The sequence below is a fragment of the Poromitra crassiceps genome (genome assembly GCF_964638095.1).
Source record: "Poromitra crassiceps genome assembly, chromosome: 23".
NCBI lineage: Eukaryota > Metazoa > Chordata > Actinopteri > Beryciformes > Melamphaidae > Poromitra > Poromitra crassiceps.
The window spans coordinates 3,789,038-3,799,037 of record NC_139639.1 but is presented as its reverse complement, the minus strand read 5'-3'; the positions used below and the strand labels follow the sequence as shown (position 1 = coordinate 3,799,037).

The window sequence follows — 10,000 nt, the reverse complement described above, 5'->3', positions numbered from 1 at the left end:
AATACCTGAGCGAGATACGCGGCTACTGAGAGGTACATCTGTTTCCAGTCGCTCTGTAGGAGCTATTAAACCGCTGTGGAGCAGCAGCACTCACACAGTCTCATTTATCAGTGCAGAACCACAGCAGATGATCTCTGTTTTAAGCTTTTTACTGTCTTGATCGCTCCCTTCCTTCCTCTCCAGCTTCCCCTCGCACCCCCGTTCTGACACTGTCGTGCGTGTGTGTGTAAGTGTAATATAACAGTGTGTGTGTGTGGCGTGTGCATGTGTGAGTTGAGACTCCATTGAAATGCATTGAATCAACATTGCACAGGCAGATCAGGCTATTTGTAAGCGTGCGTGTAAAAAGTGTGAGAAGTCGTCGGCGCGCGGTAACGGATAGCCCCCGAGAGGGGAATGGAAAGCAGGGCGTAAGAGGAGAGAGGCAATCCATCACCGCACATTTCTGTAATGCATCAGGAAGGATCAAATCACACGGGTGTCATGTGTCACGCTGGATCAACCTGCAAGTCCTCCGCTGGAAGGAGATGAATGAACTTATTTCACTCAAAGGAGGAAAGTCACTGAAAACACAGCTGATTCACTCTGTGCATCATCTACAACTGTAAACAGGCATAGAGTTAATGATAATTAATTCGTCTGCCAAGTATTATCCAGTGGACACTTATTCCATGTAGTGTTAAATACAGCTCGGGGAAATTAAAAATATAAATTTATATATATTCTATGGCCTAAAAACTCATGATGAGAGGATAGTGTTGAGAAAGTAGGTCTGAAATTAGTTAAGTTTGTTAAATATATACAGTACTTTTGCAGAGTGAGCAAGTCCGTGAACTCACATTTCTGTTTCGTTCTGCAGTTCCGTCTGTCCTCCAGCCCCGGGGGCGGGCGTTTTCAGAAACTGCCCAATCAGGGATCTGCCTGCCTCGTAGCCGACCTAACAGGAACGCCGCAGTAATGGCTGCCTCCATGGCTCTCCGGCTCGAGCAGTAACGTCAACGTTTATCGAGTGTAAACAGCCATAAGTGCAGTTATTACAGAAATAGACTCAATAACAACAATTAAAGAAGAACAGGAGTATGTAACAGTGGAGTTTCTCGGCGGAAAAGACGTTTTCGCCCCCGTTCTTTCCGAGTGGATTTGGATTTGACTGGATCCGACGCTGATTGGCTGAAGGACTGGATTTGGCGATGCTGATTGGCTGAAGGAGTTGTCTGTCAAGGCAAGTACTTACTGTGGGGTACAGACAGAACCGCAGAATGAAACAGAATCTAAGTACACGGATCCGGATGGTTTTAACCAGGCTAGGGCTGAATGGGGATTGACTCCCTTTTGGAGCCAGCCTCAAGTGGTCATTCAAGGAAATGCATGTTTTTTGCACTTCTGTATTGGCTTCATCTGTCCAAGTCCAAGCTTGCCGCTCGGGTTGAACCAATGAATGACGTTCAAATATATTATACCATAGGTGGAATGGCCCTTTAAGCAAATAGCAATAAAGAAGTGTTTGGCGATCTATATCAGGGTCAGAGAGGTCAGATACATGTAACTAGGGCCCGGGGGGCTGTTGTCTGGCATACTGTCTAAGTGGCTGCTATTCCAGCTGAGGTCAAAGGTGAAGGTTCAGAGGTTATGGTCTTGGTAACAAAGCCAATAGAGGATCAGGTGCATGAGCCGCTGTTATCATCTTCAGTATATTTAGTTAAGTCTACAGCTATAGATCCATGCTCTCTACACAGACACAGTCCATCTCAGATTCCCAGTCATGATACATGGAGGACAGGAAAGCTGGTCAGAAAAATGAATATCTTGGAAATGAAATGGAATAATAGATACAAATGCAGCAGGCGTACTGCTGGGACTTCCAAGAAGTCTTCATCTCTCTAATGATGATGTGCTGAGTCCGTGGAATATCAACTAGGTTGCAGGAAGAAAAAAGCCAGTTCTGTCCTTCAATAGTCCCAATAATGCCTGGAGAGACATACGCTATACTGTATATCTCATCCACTGGAGCAATCTGACATCAGCAAATATAACGATAACAAGAAAGAGTTGTCAAGTGGTGATATTTCTAAAACACAAATATGCATTAATAATAACGTCCCTTTGAATATTGAATGACATTGGGAATGCTAATAACTTGGGAGCTGCCTTCAGCCAGAATAACGTTAAATAAGTCGTTCTGCGCGTCTAAAAACGGCTCGTTCCTTCCTAACCGATTTACCCTACATCTGTCTCCCCACCAGTCAATACCTTGGAGGAGAGAGAGCCTGTGGCCAAAGACAAAGAGAGGGACCTCTCTCTTTGTGTGTCTGAGCGGTTCAGCTGTGGTCTCATCTAGGCTCGTGGTGATTGGCCTGGTGGCTAGCGTTAGTCCCTCCCCAGGCTAAAGAGTGCACTTGATTGATGGGTTGGTTTGTCCAACCCCGCTTGGGGTTTTTTTGGCGACGGGAGAGTCGCTCGACAAGGGGGTTCCAGTACACCAGGGAGAGAGGGGAGATGCACGCAGAACGAGTTGAGATACACCAGGGAGAGAGGGGAGATGCAGGCAGAACGAGTTGAGATACACCAGGGAGAGAGGGGAGATGCACACAGAACGAGTTGAGATACAACAGGGAGAGAGGGGAGATGCACGCAGAACGAGTTGAGATACACCAGGGAGAGAGGGGAGATGCACGCAGAACGAGTTGAGATACACTAGGGAGAGAGGGGAGATGCACGCAGAACGAGTTGAGATACACCAGGGAGAGAGGGGAGATGCACGCAGAACGAGTTGAGATGATGCACCTCCTCCAGCAGCACACGGCTCAAAGCAACACTGTGCTTTTGTTCTTTTGCCTTTGTTGACGGGGAGGAACAAGGCTTGCGGTTGTGAATCGTAGGCTCTGATATTTGGGAGCTGTCCAGTGCTGAAAACACAGATAGATTCAGCTCGGCAGATAGCAGTCAGTACTGTAAGTCATTGTTAGGCTCAGCTCCCACTCCCCCCGGCTCTGGTTGTAATAAATGGACCCACAGAGTTCAAAGAGCTCGTAAAATGTCCCACTCTCGGTTTCATACAGTAGCCTCACTCACTGTGTGCCAGTTGGGGCCATGATGGCTTTATGAATGACAGTCGGGAGTCCGGACGCAAAACAAAGACAGAGAAGTCCCAATGTTAGTTGCCACTAGCCACCACATCTCTCTCTATTTCTGAGTCTATCGACACGATTGAAATGCAGTATAACCATGCAGCTCAAGAGCAAAAGGCCTGTGGGTGTCAGAGGTAACGCTTATGTTGGACACACCTAAGCTATACTGCATACTAGCGGTGGTACTGATTTGCATTTATAGTGCCACTCTGTTGGCTATTAACACAGCATTAAGGGAATAGGCCTCGTAGTCATCATAAGTGACATATTACAGTGGGTACTTCCATATCAGAGAGAATCATATCAAACCCACAGTGAAAATTTATCTTTTGATTTCACTGCAAATACGCCAGCAGCTTGGCTCTATATCCTGACAGACATCCATATTAAAGAATAAAAACAACTGACATGAACATCATTTGTCAACCGTCTCTTTCCCCCCAAAAGCATAATTTATGCTCATATCCGAAAAATCTTTTACAATTATTTCATCTGTCTAAACTCATCTCTCCCATCTGACTCTATTTTGCCTTCAGCGCTGACACAAAGTGACTCCCGGGATCAGAGACGAATCGGAGACAGACACAGCGACGATATTGAAATAAACAATCTGCTGAATCTGAGATAAGCCTAAAGCCAGGCGGTAAAGACTGGGCCGGCCCGGCACTCTGTCTAGAATCAGAATCAGACACTTCTTTCTTCTTCCCCATCTCCACAACACAGAACAACAGAACAGAACCGCTCCGTTTCTCCACACTCTCTCAGGTCGTCTTGAGTGTGGTCAGCTACACTGCTGGCAGGCTGCCACAAACCAGCAGACAGAGGTGAACACACAAACTCACATGTCTCAGGGGGCCTCAGGGAACACACGCACACCCCACTGAAACACGCTCTCCCTCACACACACACACACACACACACACACACACACACACACACACACTCTCACACACACACACACACACACACACACACACACACACACACACACACACACACACAGACACACACCTACACACACACACACACACACACACACACACACACACACACACACACACACACACACACACACACAGACACATACCTACACACACACACACACACACACACACACACACACACACACACACACACAGACAGACAGACACATACCTACACACACACACACACACACACACACACACGCACACACACACACCTACACACACACACACACACACACACACACACACACACACCTACACACACACACACACACACACACACACACACACACGCACACACACAGCCTACAACACTCATCCGGACAGAATGAAAAATGCATGGTGCAAACTTTCAGTCGGGTGGCTGAGTCTCATTCCTCACGATGTTCTCTCACCATCTCTCTCACTCCCCACTCCTCTCTATCACACACACACACACACACACACACACACACACACACACACACACACACACACACACACACACACACACACACACACACGTCGGATCTCCTCAGCAGGAGATCATCTATCTATGGCGTGAAGTTGGCTGGTTAACCTCGCCTGACTCACTCCTGCTTTATGGTGGCTGACACACAGCTGGTGGTAGGCTCACTAACAAGGCCAGAAGAAAAGAGAAAAGGGGGACTTGGACTCCTCCAGACTGGACCGGTGAATGGAGACAGAACGGGCTTTATTGGGCTGCTGCGGGGGCTCTCATATCCTCAGACAATACGGCTCGTTTGTCAAGGTGACCCGAACGGTTCTCCTCCTTCACACTGATTTGGACGTGCCAGTGTTGTTTGTTTATGGAGCAGCCAGGCACTCATCCATGAGCAAAGACTTCCAAAGGTCTTTTGACGCCACGACTGCTTAGGCTACTTGGTAGCAGGCGTTCAATCATCTTGTACCACTTTCTTGTACCACTCCTTTCTTACAATTGTCACTTTTTAATGTGTTCGTCTGTCAGTAGAGTCAACATGTGTTCTTTCATGTGTGGATGAAACAAAGTGTGAAGCAGCCAGGAGGAGACCTTGCTAATCCACTTTCCATACCCTACAGTATCTCTGATGGCATGCCCAGGTTAGAGAGTTTTGGATGTGGACCAGGCAGTGTGTTTGGCAGAACCAAACACGTTGTTTTGGTCAAAGCAGACTCATCTCGAACATAATACTTCTCACAACACCTGTTCAGGCGTTCTGATCTGCTTCCACTGTAGCTTCAGAGGTAAGCATCACATTTTTCATGTTATTTTTCATCTGAAAGAGACATCACACCCCCCAGGACCCCCCAGCAGAAAGTTGCTCTGATAGGAAGACAGGATCTCCTGAGATGGAGGCGTGTAAAGGACACACTAACAAGGTTACTTGGTGAGTTTATGATTTATGCATGCACCTACACGGGTCATAAATCCGATGGAATATTAAAAGCTCTTGGTCTGTAAATTATTGAAAAATATCCCAAACGGGTGCGATTTGTGTGCGTCGCCAGGGTTTGGACGGCGCAAAGGAAGGCGCATTGATTGGTCCTGGGCAATTTTCATCAGGCTTCACAGACAGGAAATACTTATTAAATGACTTGCACTTAAAAGAAATGCCCATATGCTTTCATAATGAAATTGATTGTGTAGCCTATGTATTGCATTTATTAGTATTGCTAAATATCAATATTTCCAATTTTGCAATATGAAAACCACTTTAGAATTCCCGTTAGATTAAACCTTCACCTATTTCTCCTCCAGCTGAAAGTACCACACATTAGAGGCAACAAATTGAAACACTTTAAACCGCCTTCCAGCAGCAGCAGAGCGAGTATAGGCTGATCAAACGCCTCACATTACCCGATGCAATATACTCAAGGCATGACTTCAGATATGATTCAGTGACCAAACCGTTAATTTCAAAAAGCATAATGGCAACAAAAAAAACGGCAATGGAATTAGTTCACACTTACCTTATCTGACAAACCGAGATGCGTCTTAATTGGCGCAATCCTCTGGAATGTGAGCGAAAGGTTATGCGCCTCGAGTTCGGGGTGCAGGTGCTCTCCGACGCTCCCAGGGCGCAGAGACGACGGAAACCAGGGTGAAACAGCACTTTGCAGAGGCGAAGAAGATCAGCGTGAGTGTGAGTAACAGCACAAGCTCTCCCCCGTCCGATACTTTTCACACCTTCGCGTATCCTCTCCTCCTCGCTGAATGTGCACCGTTCATATTCAATTTAGAGCGAGCGAGAGAGAGGAGGGGAGATGTGCGCTAATAATTCGGAATAGATGTAAACGCGTCAAGCGGCTCTCTCTCTCTCTCCGCTCTCTCTCCCCATTCGCCAGCAGCTACGCTGAAGGAGAAGAGCAAAATCAGTTTGAACAAAGAGGCAAGCGGTGACAGCCAGGCAGACGGTTCCAGCGCCCCCATTCAAAGAGGGGGGACGAGCTGGTGGTGGTGTGGGTGGGAGTGGGGGGAGGAGAGGGGGGCGGGGGGGTATGGCCATAATCCGATTCCATACATAAACCTCAAAGGTTGATCCGGTGTCTGCGAAATATATTAGAATTTGCCAAATTTAGTTTACAGTGACTGACTGACCACCAGCTAAACCCCTTATCCTGAAGCTATAGCCTACATGCTCATATCCTTTATCTCTCTATGCATTTCTGCACATTTCCAATCACCTCATTTAAATCTTGACACAATAATAAGTTGTGTAATTACAGATAACATTCATTGTAAGGCAAGCCTGATGAGCCAAAAATCAAGATCGTGTCATTGCCAAGAGTGTGTTCGGGATAACATGTGTGACTGTTGAGCTGAATTAATTGCAAGTGTAATTGCTGTGTGGAAACACAGCTGTCTGAAGATGCTTCTACTGGCAACGCTCAACCTGGCAGCAGCAGCAGCCAGCATTTCATCACTGCAGTGCAGGTCAATAGAAACTCAACTACATCAATCCTCATAAGCACATTATATACAGAAGGAAAAACGAGTGTTTGTGGAGCTCAGAGCCAAGGTCACCTGACCACCAGCTCAAACACTGATTTCTATCTGTTGATAAAGTGAGTATGAAGCAGCAAGCTCTTTATTCACCATACACTCTTAAAATAAGTGGTTCTTTATGGAACCTTTAAGGGTTCTATAGATTGGTACGTATTTGGAACCCTCAAATGGTTCTATGTAGAACCATTTCAGATGGTTCATTTTAAAGAAACTTTGGGGTTCTATATATAACCATTTTGGGGGTTCTATATAGAACCACTTTTTAAACATGATAGAATCCTTTGGGGCTCTATATAGAACCACTTTTTAAAAATAGAACTCTTTGGGTTTTCTATATAGAACCACTCTTTTTTTTTTTCTTTTTTTTTAATAGAACCCTTTGGGGTCCACCAATCAGTCGACACCTTAAGAAGAAGAAGGGTTCTTTGAAGGTTCTCTGTTGTCGTACAGAAATTGGATAGAACCTTTTTAGACATGGGTTCTTTGGTAAATTATAGAACCTTAAGTTTGATATAGAACCCTAATGAACCTTATTTTCTAAGAGTACTGTAGGACTGCAGTCTGTTGCTTCTAGTGCTCAAAGTGGTTTTGAATGATGCATCTTTCCTGGTTTAATGGAGGCAGGAGTTGGTTTTGGAACCTTAGTCGAGTCACTAATCATGGACGTGATGAGTAAAATCTATATTTGGAGAAGAGATGCTGGCTGCAGCATTCTCTTGAAGCTATGAAAATGTGTTGTCAGTGAACTCTCCCAAAACCCAAAAATATGGTAGGCTACAAATGGGTGGAAGTAATCAGCTAAATCAAATTCTGATTATTATATTATATGTGATTCATCCGGGTGAGTATTTGAATCCACCTCTTGAGTGATGTTTTGAGACATATAAATGGTCAAATGAAATATTCACCACAGTCTTTTCAAATGTGGTGATGCGCATGGTGAACATTGAAGAACCCGAGTCCAGAGGAAGTCACTGCTGATACAATGACAAATATAGCATGTTAGATTTAGCCTCCGACGATGATCGACCCGCCATTGATTGGGGCGGTTTGATACAATTGCAGGTGATAGAAGTATGGATGCACCAAGATCACTTTTTCCACAGCCAGTACTGATTCTGCGTTGTAGCGCTGCATTTTCCAATTACGAGTATTGATCCAAGTAATTATTTTTGATTTGTGTGAGGTCTTAACACAGATATATTACAGTGATTACAGAGGTTATTATTACAAGGATTCGGGTGGATATTGCCTGATGTAAGATCCTGTTGTAACTTGGTTCCTGTACAATATCTGGCACCAGTATTGGTCTTATAGTATCAAATCAATATCAATTGTTGGAAGGATCAGTCAAAAAACATATACCAGCTGTATACTAGTGACCTCAGGTTAATACATACTGTTATTTCTTCTTCTCTGGACATAAACCCGCAGGAGATTGGAAACATGGGAAGACTGGCAGGGAGAAGAGGAGAGAGATCTGACAACAGAGCAGCAGCCAGCAGCATTTCTAGGTAAATGTGTTTGTTCATTCAACCATACAGATACCTCATCATCACATTTTTATAGTGTTTTCCTTTTTCTGCTGACAGTATGTGCACCAAATATTAAGAAAGAAATGGTTGTCCCAAAATCTCCATTTAAAATGTAAAAAAAAATCAAAAATCTCGATTGAACAAAGCTGTTGCGTGATTCAGATAACATTATTTTAGTTGGATTTAATCGTATTTAGCCTGCAAACACAGTTGCAATTGCATTCATCTCTAATCCCATTGGCTCATGGCTTGGGTTTGTTGGCTTCAAAACAATCGTGGTGTTTTGTAACACTAGTAATATTATAGTTCCATACTTGCGTCAAGGAGAGAATATTATGCAAATTGCAGTCACTGGCTCATACACACACACGTACTGTACACACACAGTGTAGGGTGTAGGGTTGGAAACTAGCCAGCGGTTAAGGACATTCACTGATGCTCTTGATTCAGTCACTGTGTTAATTTTACAAACAGGCACATTTATAGACGGCTGTTGTTGGGGCCTCATGGTGAGGTGATGAGAAAAACACAAACAAACATAGCAGAGGGGGATTCATCTGGCTCTTATTGCATTAGACCATTCCCTCAGAGCTGCCCGGGGAGTAGGGGGAGGAGGAGGAGGAGGAGGAGGAGGAGGAGGAGGAGGAGGAGGAGGAGGAGGAGGAGGAGGAGGAGGAGGAGGAGGAGGAGGAGGAGGAGGGAGGGAATGAGAGAGAGAGAGAGAGAGAGAGATTCAGTAGCTAAACACAACTCTCTCAGAGTTTTACTGCAAATGTCTCAAAGAGCCGCTCCGGGGAGCTCATCTGAATATACCCAAACACCGTCGGTAGAACTGACAATTTAGGATAAAATTGTTTTTTCTCCACTTCTGTGCAGCTGCAACATAGCAGATGCCACATATAGTGCTCAGTGTGGGAATTACACGGAAGCCATCAGGCCATGGCCTGTGTTGCCCCTCCCTCTGGCCGTGATGCCCTGAGATCCCTATAGGGCCACCTTGGCAGCAGTGCCCTGCTACCAGCCTGATACTGTCAGTTGCTTTAAAGGCGTCAGTGGTCTCAGTTTAATGTAGCCTGCCCTATGCAAAGGATGTGTCATTGAATCATTTTAACACACATTTCAGAAAAATCGCTCTTCACGATGTCAATAGAGCAATGTGCCCTTGTGCCCTAAAAAAGAATTGTGATGCCGAAGCCAAGGCCAGTTGGCCACGCCCCTAAAATGATGAAATTCCCACCCTGCAGTGCACACCACAGGAGGTGGGCGTGGCTGTTGGAGCTCTATAGGCTGTAAAGTTTATGGCATGGAAAGAAAACTTTGGATTTTAGCGCCGCACACAGTTTCACCACACATACATGCACT

General features: G+C 45.3%; 1 protein-coding gene across 1 annotated transcript in view; it reads right to left on the bottom strand.

Annotated features, from left to right (window-relative positions):
* LOC310797375 (neurocan core protein-like) overlaps positions 1-10,000 on the bottom strand; it is a gene marked incomplete at both ends in the record, with an annotated part of 59,901 nt that overhangs the window by 48,894 nt on the left and 1,007 nt on the right. The window lies entirely within an intron of this gene.